Here is a 15417-nt window from a genome sequence, read left to right as displayed (position 1 = left end):
CTAGAGGAATTTACATATGAACATTCAACCCACAATGGTAACAAATTTAAAAGTATTGTTTATAATGCAAATTTATAATTTTATGTATTTTTTTATATGATTTTCTTTCAATGCAATTTCACTAATATTTGTTACCTAATTTTTTAACAAAAATATGGCTGATGATTGGAGTCCAATTTCTTCTATCCCCCTTTCCGGATGAGGAAGCAGAGGACCTACTAGACTGAAGCGTCTCTCATTGAGACGTGTTAGTGGTGGGAAGACACCTATCAACATTGACATCAACACTAGATTGACTTTTGGTCCTAATGTTGACACTTTCAACAGCTATCTTGGAGTTTCTGCTCATGAGAGGCTCTCCATATTGATTAATTCATGGGATGATGTGTCAAAGGTTGATCAGAACATGCTCTGGGAGGATGTCCTGGTAAGCTTTACATTACTGTTGTTATCATATAATGCTTTTTAATATTAATTGATCAATTTTAATTTCATGATATTATTTTGTAAGACACATTTTGACATCCCTAATGTGGAACCGCTAAAATCAAAGATTATATCTAATATCGACATTAAATTTCGTCAGTTTAAGTCAACACTAACAATGAAATATTTTTTTGGCATCTATAAATTCCAAAATCCTTGTTTAAAGTACACTTATATTGATGAAGAGACATGACACCTTTTTGTTCAAAGTCATGAATATGAAGCATGGTTGGTAAGTGAAGTTACTTAACTATTTTATTTATGGATAATAACATTAATAACTTAATATTATTTGATTCACTTTGTTTATTTTATTTATGACAGGATCGTCGGAAGAAAACACAAGTCACAACATTAAAGAATGTTACCCCGCACCTAATGTCTCGTTCGGGGTATCAAAAGTTTGAGCAATCACTTATGATGGAAAATGAGCAATCCAGACAGAGGACTGGGTCTGAGATTGATACATGGGTCAGTGAACCTCCATCACCACCTTCTCGCCACGAAAAAATGGAAGATGGTTCGAATTAAAAATTCGGGTGCATATAGTTCTGAGCAATCACGGATAGTCTCATAAAAATTGTAAGTTATTTTTATACTCTTTTGCATTTATTTTAAAGCATTAATTATATTAAAAATTTATATGATTTTGGTATCTTTCAGGATTCCTTGGTTAGGCAAAGATCCCAAGGTAATTGTGTACTTGAAAGTCGTCATGATATCCTGGTTGAAGCAATTGGACGGCCTGAGCATTGGGCTCATGTACGTGCAGCTGAAAAAGGGGTTAGAATTAAACAATATTTCAGAGCTACACCACGACACTCATCCTTCTCCACGACCTCAAAGACCAAAGCAGAATTGACGAATAAGATACGTCAAGAATTAATGGAGGAGATGAGAAAGGAGACTGAACGCGTGCGATTAGAGTATCAACTTGAGTTTCTATCTCAAGAACATTGTGCTGAGCTGCTTGAACCGCATGTTAGTCTCGCTCCCAAGAGCACAAAGGGGAGTTATGCAACTCCTATAACATCAGAGGGGATGTCATTGGCTAGATGAGCAAATGTGAGCTACTGGTAAAGGGCAACATCTTTCCTCAAGTGGTGGCCATTGGAAAAGTCTATCAAGAGGCCACCATCTTACATAATGTTCCTCTCTCCCCTGATGTGGTGAAGCGATGAAGTACGAGTAGCTCATGCTTGTGTTCTACTACCTTCATATGAGGTAACAACCGTGATCGATGCATTTCAGACATTCATAGCTTGGCCCAGTCACCTCATTCAAATTATATTAGAAGCTAATAATTTCATTTCATTATATTAATTTATATTTATATATTACATCTAATTTAATACAAATTTTCTTTATTTTGTAGAAATCTCGTCGGAAACCTAAGTCCGAAAAAGAAGCATAAGGTTCCCATTTACGATCCTATAGCTTCCCTAGATGCAGCTGCTAAAGAGATTGGTCAAAATCCTATGGACATTCCGTGACAAGATACGTTTTTTGGAATAAACACTGACATGCAACTGTACATATACATGTCAGATTTATTACAATTTGTAGCTGGAGACTAGGAGCTCAATATAAATATAATTCAATTTTTTATGATGCAAAATAAAGTAAATATAATTCAATTTACTTTATGTTAAATTATTATTGATTATGCTTTAACTAATAACTTGTAGGTATTTGTTTAGAGTTTCTATCAATGACGGGAATCAAAATGTCTATGGATTCTTAGATCCCTTGTATATTATTCTGATTGGAACAAAGAAATTTGAAACCCAGTCATGCATCACTAACTAGGAGACTATGAGTGTGGCTATTACGTTATGCAATGGATGGTTACCATTGTAAGACTAGGCATTAAAACTGATTGGGAGCAAGTAATAATATTTAAATTGTTTTTATAATTCTTCAACATATATGTATTTTAATACTAATTAATGTGATCCTTATTTTGTAATGCAGTTCTTTACGGATGAGAGCCCACTCCCTTTGCCTGCCAAAAAATATGTGAGAAATGCTTGGACCACATATTTTCTTAATTTCTTTTACTCTAGGATAACTAATCAATAGTGTAGGAATTAAATAGATAGATAGGAATATGTTATTAGTGTTTGCAATGCATTTTTATCAATATATATATAATTTGATTATCTGAATTTATGTATTTGTCTGACTGGGTTTTAACTGAACAGGTCAATTTAGATGGGAATTAGTATTAAACAAACTAAACTAAAAAAACAATCCCATTTAAAATGGCGACTATGGTAAAAGTCGTCATTTTATATCTTTCATGATGGTGTACAACAACGACTTCTACCATAGTCGTCATTTTAGGACACCATGTGTGCTGAGATTAGGGAGGGTATAAAACGGTGACTTTTACATAGTCATCATTTTATACCTCATGCAAGTATTATATATACAAGTTATGGGGAGTATAAAATGACAAATTTTATCACAACTTTCATTTTAGACTGAATGTAACACAGTGGTTAAATAGTTGCCTTCTTTGCTTGAAGAGAATATACAACACACTAAAAAACAACGGTCAGAAAGCCAGTGTTTTAAGGCTAAAATAATTGTCGTTTTTCACCTTTTCTGCACTAGTGCCACCTACTCTAGTCTGTGGGTAAATCCGTAGGTAATTCTGCATTTTTATTAATTTTTTAATTATTATTTATATCTTTTTTTTATTATTTTCAATTATTATTTACAATTATGATTTATGCCTAATTTTATGATTATTATTTACAACTAATTAATGTTATAAACAAATTGCAACAGGAGGAGCTCGAAACCAAGTCTCTTTAAGTGACCAAAGAAGCTTTAATCATTACACAAGACAAGTTTTATCGTCATATCACTAGCACAAAACAGTGCTTTAACAACGGTTAAAAAGGGTATATATAGAGGATTTTGAAACCTTCGTTATTGCGGGTGTCGTTATAAATCAATTATTTATTAAGACGGTTCTACAACCGTCGTTATAAAACCACATTAACGACACATGTAGAAAATTGTCATTATTCTACCAAAATAAACGAAAAAAAGTACTTATAATGACGGTTATAACCCTAAAAAATAGGTTTTTAAAGATGGTTTCATCTGGCACCGTCGTTGTAAATGTTTTTTTTTTCAAAAAATTGATTATTATATATACTCTAATCCTGCATAAAATATCAAATTTCCAGAACAATAATGCATGTAATATCATAATATAAATATGAAAGTCTACAAACAATAAATTAGTACATAATATTCTACAAAGAGTTCTATATTCTAAACCCCATATTTTAAGGTGTTTTGTATTGAGGAATTATCTTATCCCAATCTCTATCAGTTCCAGCTCACACAATAGTCGACATCCATTGCATAACATAATAACTGTACTCATAATTTCCAGATTGCTTATTGTCCTGACCAATCCTCGGTCATCGACTCAGAGGCTGACCTCAGACATCGTGCACCGGTACTTGGTAATGGAAGGGAGCCACGTGAAAGTGGGCCCAAGACACATACCCGGTAGTTGGTCAGTCTTCGAGGGTACTACCCTAAGCCCGATGTTGGAGATCGATATTGGACCTCACCAGTAAAGGGAGAAGATCGGACATCGGCCGTTAGGATGCAGTGGAAGGCCCCGTAAGGTGGGTCCAAGAGTTTCGTTAAGATAACGGTTAAAGACAAGAGATATGTGGAAAGCCTAAGTCATGGGGGATCCATGCACGTGGTGTGTAAGGCGCATGAAGGCGCAACACCATGGATAATCCTAAGAGGCATAAGGGCCCATTAGAATTAGGGTTTCCAGAGAAGTTGCATGCATGGCACGTGGGTACTTAGGGCACCCACGAAACAGATGGCGCATGATATTAGGTGCACAAGTTGGTACCTAGGCGGCCACTCTGTTATTGGTTGCACTCCAGTTAAGGGAAGTTCATGTGCCAGATACGCTAAGATTACACGATAGCGACACAAGGACATTCTCCAAGGAATCCTAGACAAAGGTAATGGAACAGAGGTAAACCCTAGTTTTAACCTATATAGAGGGTGCTAAGAACCCTAACAAGGTACGCAGTTTTTAACACTAAAGTTATTCTATACATTTGGGGTTCTTTTCCCTAATACTGACTTGAGCGTCGGAGTGCAAACGGTCGCTAGGGCGCCCCTTTGTCTTTGCAAGTGAGAGGATTTCTTGACCAAGAAGACACGTTTCTCAAGCGAGGATAGAAAGGCCAGAGTAGCCGTTGGAGCCAACCGACGAGGCGAGTCAATCAGCGAGAACAGTTTGTATGGCTCCGCAAGAAAAAAGGTGGAAGTTCATGGGTATATCGAACTAAGTACCACGTTCACAGACAACCTGTCTTCGCGCACTACTAGTATCATGTACCTTGTCGTCGATGCACCCTCGGCTTACAACATATTACTGGGAAGACCAGCCTTGAACAGGCTGGGGGCAGTTCCCTCCACGAAGCACATGAAAGTGAAATTGCCCTCCCTCGAGGGAGCAGTAATCCCCATCGCGTCCGACCAAGGAGATGCTAAGAAGTGTTACGAAAACAGTCTCAAAACGAAAGGTGGTGATGGAGGAGGGCCAAGCACATCTAGCCATGAAAGCCAAAGCCCAACACTAGACCATGACGAGCGTCTAGCTAGAAGGAAGGAGCGTCTAGGATGTGAAGAGGGAAGGCTACCCATGGAGCGTCTAGGAGGAGACCTAGACCGTCTAGGGCCTATCACAAGGTCAATGGCTAAGCATATTCAAGCCCAATTGAATGAAGCCACGGACGGAAGAGAGAAAGCTTTGTACATGTTGCATAAAGGCCCATTAGGGGTGCTTAGTAATTAGAGTAGTGTAGAAAGCATATTTGAGTGAAACATTCTAGAAACTCTCTAGGTTTGGCCGGTCATGAGCACATGGCACATGTGCTTTGTGAATTGCATTTAATTTGGCTTTCATTTCATTAGACATTAGCTTAAAACTTACGGCCATTTAGCTTATAAATAGGAAGGCCTACACCTTGTATTTGGAAGTTTATTGTGAGTAAAGTTATGCTGCCATTTTGTGTCAAGCTTTGCTTCTCCTAGAATTCTAGGCTCTAAACTTCATCTCCTTCACCTCTCCTTGGGTTGGCCGAACCTCCCTAGCTTCATACACATCATGCACCTTCAAGATCAACACCACTCTTAGGAGGATCTTGCTCACACACCTTCATAACTTCCGCACCACTTTTCTTACATGATTCAAGAAGACCTTCATGAAAATGCCATCAGGTGGAATATTCTCTGTCACGTCCAGACCACCAAGGGAAGACAGAGTGACCCGAGAAGAGATCATCCGAGAAAACCGACCCGAGCCTGCCGGAGGTGTGGTGGAAAGGGAGATCGACGAGAAGATATTTCAAGTTAGACAATCTCTGAGCATAGAGTTGCAGGACCAAATCTTCGAGGTCATAGCACGACACCTCGACGTCTTCGCGTGGTCACCCGCTGACATGCCCGGCATTGACCCCGATTTCCTGTGTCATCGCCTCACTATGGACCTCAGCATCCGGCCTGTCCGCCAGAGAAGACGGAAGTTCAACGAAGAAAAGCGACAGGTCATCCGAGAGGAGACGGAGAAACTATTAAAGGCTGGCCACATCAGGGAAATCCAATACCCTGAATGGCTGGCCAACGCGGTGCTAGTAAAGAAAGCGAATGGGAAGTGGAGAATGTGTGTCGACTTCACGGATCTCAACAAAGCCTGCCGAAAAGATTCTTACCCGCTGCCCAACATCGATGCCTTGGTAGATAGTGCCTTTGGGTGCAAGTTGCTCAACTTCCTGGATGCTTTCTCTGGCTACAACCAGATCATGATGCACCCCAGGGACGAGTGCAAGACCGCATTCATGACCGAATCATCTTGTTATTTCTATAAAGCCATGCCTTTTGCGCTGAAGAATGCAGGGGCCACCTACCAACGACTAATGGACAGGGTACTAGCGCCAATATTGGGGCACAAGGTCCAAGCGTATGTAGATGACTTGGTGGTCACCACCCTGCAGAGGGAACAACATGCAATTGACTTGGAAGAGTTATTCACTACAATAGCACAATACAGGCTAAAGTTGAACCCAGAGAAGTGCGTGTTTGGAGTAGAGGCAAGGAAGTTCCTGGGTTTTTTGCTCACTGAACGAGGAATTGAGGCGAACCCCGAGAAGTGTGCTGCCATAATAAATATGAGAAGCCCAATCTCGGTGAAAGAAGTGCAGCAGTTGACGGGGCGCATGGCCGCTTTGTCCAGGTTCATATCGGGGGGAGGGGACAAGGGTTACCCTTATTTCCAGTGCTTGAGAAGGAACAACATGTTCTTCTGGACCCGTGAATGTGAGGAGGCTTTCGAAAAATTGAAGAGGTACCTGGCCAGCCCTCCAGTATTGTGCAAGCCCAAGCCAAGTACCCCACTCTGCTTATATTTCACAGTTACAGAAAGGGCTATCAGTTCAGTCCTGTTACAAGAGCAGGACCAGGTACAAAGACCAATCTACTTCGTTAGTAAGTTGTTGCAGGGACCCGAGGTAAGATACCAGACCTTGGAAAAGGCATCTCTAGCAGTAGTATTTTCAGCAAGAAGGCTCCGCCATTATTTTCAGAGTTTCACCGTGATGGTAATAATGAACCTTCCAATCCACAAAGTCTTACAGAAACCAGATGTGGCGGGAAAGATGGCGCGATGGGCGGTGGAACTGTCTGAATTTGACATACATTATGAAACCAGGGGCCCCATCAAGGGCCAGATATATGCCGACTTCATAGTAGAACTCTCCTCAGTAGCTACCCATTAAGAAGGGCCGGATTTCAATTGGGTACTCTCAGTAGACGGTTCCTCAAACCAGCAAGGTAGTGGAACAGGTGTCATTTTGGAGGTTCCGGATGGGTTGCTGACGAGCAGACCCTCCGTTTCTCTTTCAAAGCCAACAACAACCAAGCGGAGTACGATGCCCTGATTGCAGGAATGCTACTGGCAAAAGAAATGGGAGCAAGGGGATTGTTGGCAAAAAGTGATTTTTTGTTAGTTACAGGACAGGTCACAGGGGAGTACCAAGCTAAAGACCCTCAGACGGACGCATATTTAGAATACGTCCAGGTGCTGAAAGAATTGTTTGACGTGTTCGAGTTAGTTCATGTACCCAGAGAACAAAATGCCCGAGCTGACTTGCTTGCAAAACTCGCCAGTTCAGGCAAGGGGGGCATGCAGAGGACGGTGATTCAGGAAACCCTGAAGACACCTCGAACAACCACGGACAAAATGGCAGAAATCCAGCACGTTGACATATCGGAAGGGACGAGGAGGAGTCATTGATCGTTAACGCAGGAGACGATGAAAACGCCTAGAATAAGCAGGTATCCCGTTGCCAGAGAGATAGTGCCACAAGTTCACCAGATCGAAGTAGGGGAAACTTGATGACAACCTACCAGTGTTACTTGGCCGATGGTATACTCCCGTTAGATCCCGCAGAAGCCCGGAAAATAAAGAAAAATTCAAGCAAGTACACCATAATTGATGGAAAGTTATTCAGGCACGGATTCACCCATCCCATACTGGTATGTGTAGATGGTGAGCAATGCACGCGCATCATGGCAGAGCTACACGAAGGAATATGCGATAGCCACATCAGCGGCTGATCTCTCTCGTCAAAAGCCATCCGTGCAGGTTATTACTGGCCAACCATGAGGGAGGACTGCACAAGATACGCCCAACGATGCAAGCAGTGCCAACAACACGCTGATTGGCACAACGCGCCCCCAGAAGAGTTGAGATCGATATACAGCCCATGGCCTTTGGCAGTACGGCAGATGAAGTACCTCGTGGTTGCCATAGAGTACTTCATGAAGTGGATCGAAGCCGAACCAGTAGCACAGATCACAACCCACAAGGTCCAGCACTTCGTGTGGAAAAACATAGTGTGCTGCTTCGGAGTCCTGAAGAGGTTAGTATCTGATAATGGTACCCAGTTCGCGAGCCAGCAACTGGGCAAGCTATGTACAGAGTTGGGGATAAAGCAAGTATTTGCGTCAGTAGAACACCCCCAGACGAACGGACAGGTCGAGTCGGCCAACCGAGTTGGACAAAGGCAAAGGGACCTGGGCAGAAGAAGTTCCTAGAATCGTGTGGGCCTACCACACTACCCCTCAGTCCACAACTAAGGAAACGCCATTTAACTTGGTGTATGGTTTGGACACTATGATCCAGTAGAAATCCAGGAGAACTCACCACGTTTCCAGAACTTCGTGGTCGAGGAATTGAACGAGGAAAGAAAGGTGAACTTGGACCTACTGGATGAAGTGAGGGAAGAAGTAAAGATCAAAGCTGAAGCCTTGAAAAAAAGGGTGGAGTACAAGTACAACTCCAAGCTAAGACCTCGACAATTCCAGGTCGTCGACCTGGTGATGAGGAAGGCCCACCCGTACCAGTTAGAAAACAAGCTATCTCCCAAGTGGACCGGTCCTTTCATAATAACGGAGGCCCTTGGGAATGGAACATATAGACTCGAGACATTACAAGGTGGCGCGATTCCTCGCACCTGGAATGCAACCAACCTGAAGTTTTATTTTAGTTAAATCTTGCACTTGTACACGTTTATGGGGACACTCTTTTTCCCTTAAAGGGGTTTTTTAACGAGGTCACCCAAATAAAAGTTATTCAGTTAAAGGTACATTGCAAAGATAAGGAACCTCTCCCTTGTAGTGATAAACTTAAGAGCGGAAGTGTATGGTTCCCCAAGGGAACCTCCCTCTTACGTAAGTTCACCAAGCCCGAGAATAGTACGGTTCGTAGAAACGAACGAACCTCTCCCCTATGGTGGTAGTCAAGAGTAGAAGTAGTATGGTTCCCCGAGGGAACCTCCCTCTTGCGAAAGATCACCCAGTTCGAGAACGGTATGGTTCGTTATGATAAAGGAACCCCTTCCCTCGAAGTGATGCCCAGAGAAGTAGAGGCAGTTTGGTCTACCCAATAAGCCCTTATGGTGCAAGTTCACCTAGGCGAAGAGAATATGGTTCAATAAAACTAAAGGAACCTCCTTCCTTGAGATATTATGCAGAAAACAAAGGTTGTTTGGCCTCCCTAGGTAAACCTCTCTCGCGTATATACGCCGAGACGAAAGAAAGTGTGGTTCAAGTATCGGATTCTCGGCTATGCCCTGACGCTATACAACTAGGGTGAAAATGAGAAACTAACCGCCCGTTTGGGGTAGCCAACATCAGGAAGAGGAAGGTGTATGCCCCCTCTCACGTATTAAACTCCAAGAACAAACAAACACGCGAGGTGAATAGAGGTAACAGTTGGGAGAAATAAATACTTATAAAGTGCGCATACAAAGAAGTTCAAGCGCCAACAAGTCCAACCATCGATCTCGACACGTGTGTAACAATTACGTAGGAGAATGATGGAATGTCACTTCGGTGTACTGTTCACGCCCGTTACCCAGTGCCACGTAGGTCGCGCAGCGTGATCACTTAGTCTCTTCACTAAAGCCAGTTACAGCTGGAGACTGGGGGGCTTGTGTCCTGACCAGTCCTCAGTCATCGACTCAGAGGCTGACCTCAGACATCGCGCACCAGTACTTGGTAATGGAAGGGAGCCACGTGAAAGTGGGCCCAAGACACAGACCCGGGAGTTGGTCAGTCTTCGAGGGTACTACCCTAAGCCCGATGTTGGAGATCAATATCGGACATCGCCAGTAGAGGGAGAAGATCGGACATCGGCCGTTAAGATGTAGTGGAAGGTGTCGTAAGGTGGGTCCAAGAGTTTCGTTAAGATAACGGTTAAAGACAAGAGATATGTGGGAAGCCTAAGTCACGGGGGATCCATGCACGTGGTGTGTAGGGCGCATGAAGGCGCAACACCATGCATAATCCTAAGAGGCATAAGGGCCCATTAGAATTAGGGTTTCCAGAGAAGTTGCATGCATGGCACGTGGATACTTAAGGCATCCACGAAACAGATGGCGTGGGATATTAGGTGCACAAGTTGGTACCTAGGCGGCCACTCTGTTATTGGTTGCACTCCAGTTAAGGGAGTTCATGTGCCAGATACGCTAAGATTACACGATAGCGGCACAAGGACGTTCTCCAAGGAATCCTAGACAAGGGTAACGAAACAGAGGGAAACCCTAGTTTTAACCTATATAAAGGGTGCTAAGAACCCTAGCAAGGTACGCAGAATTTAAGACTAAAGTTATTCTATACATTTGGGGTTCTTTGCCCTAATACTGACTTGGGCGTCAGAGTGCAAAAGGCCGCTAGGGCGCCCCATTGTCTTTGCGGGTGAGAGGATTTCTTGACCAAGAAGGCACGTTTCTCAAGCGAGGATAGAAGGGCCAGAGTAGCCGTTAGAGCCAACCGGCGAGGCGAGTCAACCGACGAGAACACTTATTGCATTGCAAGTGAAAAAGAAATGTTATTAAATGAATTATTTAGACACATTAAAATGAGTGAACAAATATACTTTAAATACCTTTAGGTTTTTTCGCATTTGCATTTTCCCTCCCACTTAACATGTTATATCCAGAATAAGCACTGAAATAACATTTCATGTTAGAACACATAACATTATGAGTAATAAATTTGTGAATGTAATATAATCATAATGGTTTGATAAATCTCTAATTTAAACTAGGAAACATCATCCAAAATTTTAGAATTTTCTGACAGTGAAAGTATGGGAACTAAAACATTGAAATACTTGAAAAATACCTAAAAAAAATAAATTAAAGAAAATAAAAGTAAATGGTGGATTTTTGGAATTTTGGTGGACTCCAATTCCCATTTGGAGATTAGCCACGTGATTCGTTATCTCGTTTCGAGCAACTTTCATTTTTTACGCGTCTCCATCCGACTTCTCTAATAAAAGTTATGACCATTTGAAGTTTTTTCACATTAATTTTTGGCAACTCCAAATCTATCACTATTCTCTTCAATGTCAGGACACCTCCTCAAATATCTACTAAATGAAATTCCCACAAACCCTAAACTACTACTAAGTAATCCACACATACATGCAAATATTTAATTAAAAAATTTAAAATACTTCGAACTTACGTATGGAGGTCCGACACCGTGAAGAGGTGAAAAAGAGGTTTGAGAGGTGCAGCGTGCGGACGTTCTGACAGCGTGTGGAGGTGCTGGCGGAGAAGGCAGCTGCTTGCGTGCACAGAGAAGAGATACACACGCAGAAAAGTTATTCTTAATGATGGTTTAGCTTTACTGACCTTGATTGAACGTAATTGGATCGAAAGTATCGGTCGACCCACACGGGCGTGGGTCGTTTGGTCGACCTGACTATGGGAGCCAAGCCATGTTATTGATTGTTCGACCCATACCAGTACAACTATTAATATTATTATTAATACTATTATTTATATTATTATTATTAGTACGATTAATATTATTTTTATTATTATATTAATATGATTAATTTTATAATTTTAATAGTACATACAACAACTCTAGTTCGTAGATAATATCCATCAACCTCAGCGTGTAGGTATTACCTGTCAACTGGGGTCTGTAGGTAATTCACACCAACTTGAGTTCTTAGGTAATAACCATCAACTTGAGTCCGTAGGTAATACCTACCAACTCCAGTCTGTGGGTAAATCTCTGTGAGCAATCCTACATATCTTTCTTTAATTTTTTTCATTATTCTTTTTATCTTCTCCTATTATTTACGATTCTTATTTATAAATATTACTTACTATTATTATTATGATTATTATCTATGAATATTAATTATTTATAATTATTCATATTATAATAATATTTTTAATATTATGTATTTAATTATTATAATTAATATTATTAAAAATATTAAGATTATTTATATTCTTAATATTATTAATATTGATATTGTCAATATTAATGATATTGTTAAAAATATTTATATTAATAATAATATTGAATTTACTTACGGATATAGATTTGTGGATAAGGTAAAATTTACCTACGGATAGAGATCTGTGAGTAATAATCTGTAGGTAATGCTGAATTTACCTACGTATTTAAATTTTTTGGTAATATTTTGTAAATAATGCTAAATTTACCTACAAATTCAGATTTGTGGGTAATATTCGTAGATAATGCTGAATTTACCTACAGATTCAGAGCTATGGATAAAAAATTGTCGGTAAATATGATTTTTTTGTAGTGGTCTCCCTCATCTCATTGTGACTTTCACATATCCCGGAACTACAATTGTAAGGAGATCATCTCGGAGACCACCTCCAAATTTCTGACTATCAACTCGACAAGAACAATTTTAATGCATTTTATTATTCCATGTGTTTGTAGTGCGTGGAGGTAAAAAATGACAGAAGAAACATTATTTTGTTTTTTTGAAGCTTAGGGGTAAGTTTTTTGGTCAGTGGTGTATGATTGTGTTTTATTTTTTTTAGTTTGTTCTGTTGTCTAGGTTTTCTTATTGCTCTTATTTTGACATTTTTATGTTTATAATCTTATTATATACGAAGACCTTGTTTGTGTGTGGTAGATTGAGCAAAAATGTCATAAAGTAAAGTAAAAGGTAATAGTTTAGGTTTTTGTTCCAATAAGGCTTGGTCCGTGTACTAATGCGCTTTGTTGTTTTCTGAAGGCCTACGTATAAGTTTTTTGGTCAGTTTTAAGTTTTAGGTTTTGGTTTTGGTTGATCTGCTTTTAGTTATATAAAAAAAATTGTTTTTAACAATCGAAAATCTCCATGGTGTTTTTATCTTTTGGTTTTGCACTTTACATTAACATGATCTATGTTTTCTTAGTTCATATGTGAACTTGGATTCTCATATATATATATATATTTACCTTTACATGTTTTTGACTAAACTTGAATAAACCCAAGATGCTATTTGGAAACAAGGTAAGGTAAGTGTTTTTATTTATGCTTTCTTAGTTCATATGTGTATTATTTGTAGTTGGATGCATATATGTTGTTGTTCTTACCTTTACTCACATGTTTTGGATTGTGAATGAAACCAAGAAAGTATTTTTTTGGTTTGAGAACGTGCAAAGGTAAGAGTTTGCAATATTTGTAAGCTTGTAATACAGTTTGTGCTTCTACAACTTATACTATCGATTAATTTTGTTTGACTACAAAGTTGTTTTTTTGAACTTTTTATCACAAATTGTGTACTATCATTCTTCTATGGTTGCATTATACCTTAACAAGCTTTTATCTATGCTTTCTTTGTTCATATGTGTATTGTATGATCTTGGATGGATATATATTGTTGTTCTTACCTTTACTAATATGTTTCTAACTGAATTTATACGAAACCAATACAATATTTTTTAGTTTGAAACTGAAGGTAAAAGTTTGTAGTGTTTGTAACCTTATAATACCAATTTTATCGGTGAACATATATTATCACTACAAAAAAACATGTATAAAGTGGCGGTTTTAATATGACGGTTATTAATAACTACCAGAAATTTTCGTATAATATGACGTCTTAGTAACTGCCACAATTATTCTTAAGAATATGTCATTTTGAACTGTCACAATTATCCTTCAAAATAGAAACCTCGCGTTCCCCTTCCCTCCATATACCATTCCTTTTTTCTCCCAAAACCCTACCAATTTTCCTCTCCTATCTCTCTGCAAAACACTCATGAAACCATTCCGTTCAAGACCCTCCTACACCTCCACGTACTTGAATACAACCCCTTCTAAAACCCTAACCATGCCCTCGAGTCCAATCCTGCGCCCGAACTGCATCGGATTCCCCTTCGGCGTCGCCTTCAGAATCTCTCACGCAAAATCTAACGTTGTTCTTCCACTGTCATCTGCCACCTCGGGATCTGCACCAAGATCCAGCAGCAACTTCGCCAAATCGGGCCTCACATACCTCACTGCCATGTGCAACACCGAAAGAACCCCGTTGCGGTGGTCCAGATTCGCCTTGCATTTTGCAAGCAGCTTCACGCACCATTCGGAGCCCAGTCCTGCAACAAAGAGGAGCGCGGTGCGACCGTCGATGTCCACAACGTCAACATCGCGACCGTTGTCGGATTCGACGAGGTTCCTCAGCACGGACTCGTCGGCCTTCTTCGCAACGGTCCACCACGGGGTCTCATACTCAATGACGACGTCTTTGGTGATGAAGTCTGCCGGAACTTGTTATATCCTAAAGTTTTGGGATTTGATTAATATTATTGTTGTGTTGTTAAGATTTAATTACTAGATATTGGGATTTAATTAGTTGGGATTTAATTAGTTAGGATTTAATTAGTAGTTTCTATCATTTATCTTTAGTGGGGATTTAATTAGCATAACTTATCTCTATCATTTGTAATCTTTAGTACTCTATATATAGAGTATTGAACTATTATTTGAGATATGAATAATATATGCACCTTGTTTCCTTTTCTCAATTCTCTATCATTGTCCTCGTTCTTGGTATAATCGGAAGCCACCTAAAGGTTCCCTTTGTCCAAAGCCTAATCGTTCTTCGAAATCTCTTATGAGAGGACCTAAACGCTTGTACACACGATCATTCATATCAGAACCCATGACGACACGTGGCCCTAATTTCCTAACTTATTAAGTGTTATGTTAAATTTAATTTATTATATCTCACTCTCACAATCAGAATCAGGGAGGTTCTAGTGGGATTGGTATATTTGCAATTCAGATAGTTTTTTAACAAAAAAGGGTTTATGTTCAAGATTGATCGACAATTGGCTTGACAAAGGAATCATATTCTTTGTTGATTGCATGTGATGAATATTTTGACTGGTGTTTATGATATGTTTTGGGATGTTGTTTTGCACTTTAAATCATTTTCTAGTTGCTTGAAGTCATAGAGTTTTGTTTTCTTATATTGCAATAGGATGAAAGGTGTTAGAGATTGAGTTGTCAGTCAAGTTCTATCCAAATCACTAGTCTCG

The 15417-nt window shown here is 39.9% G+C and overlaps 1 pseudogene; it reads right to left on the bottom strand.

The window, feature by feature from the left end:
• Positions 1 to 14164: 14164 nt before the first annotated feature.
• LOC137838571 (signal recognition particle 43 kDa protein, chloroplastic-like) lies at positions 14165 to 15040 on the bottom strand (annotated as a pseudogene).
• Between the last annotated feature and the right edge of the window lie 377 nt (positions 15041 to 15417).

The sequence above is a fragment of the Phaseolus vulgaris genome, chromosome 4, assembly GCF_000499845.2.
Source record: "Phaseolus vulgaris cultivar G19833 chromosome 4, P. vulgaris v2.0, whole genome shotgun sequence".
Classification (NCBI taxonomy): Eukaryota; Viridiplantae; Streptophyta; class Magnoliopsida; order Fabales; family Fabaceae; genus Phaseolus; species Phaseolus vulgaris.
Note: the sequence above shows the minus strand (reverse complement) of the source record. Positions and strands in the feature narration are given on the sequence as shown.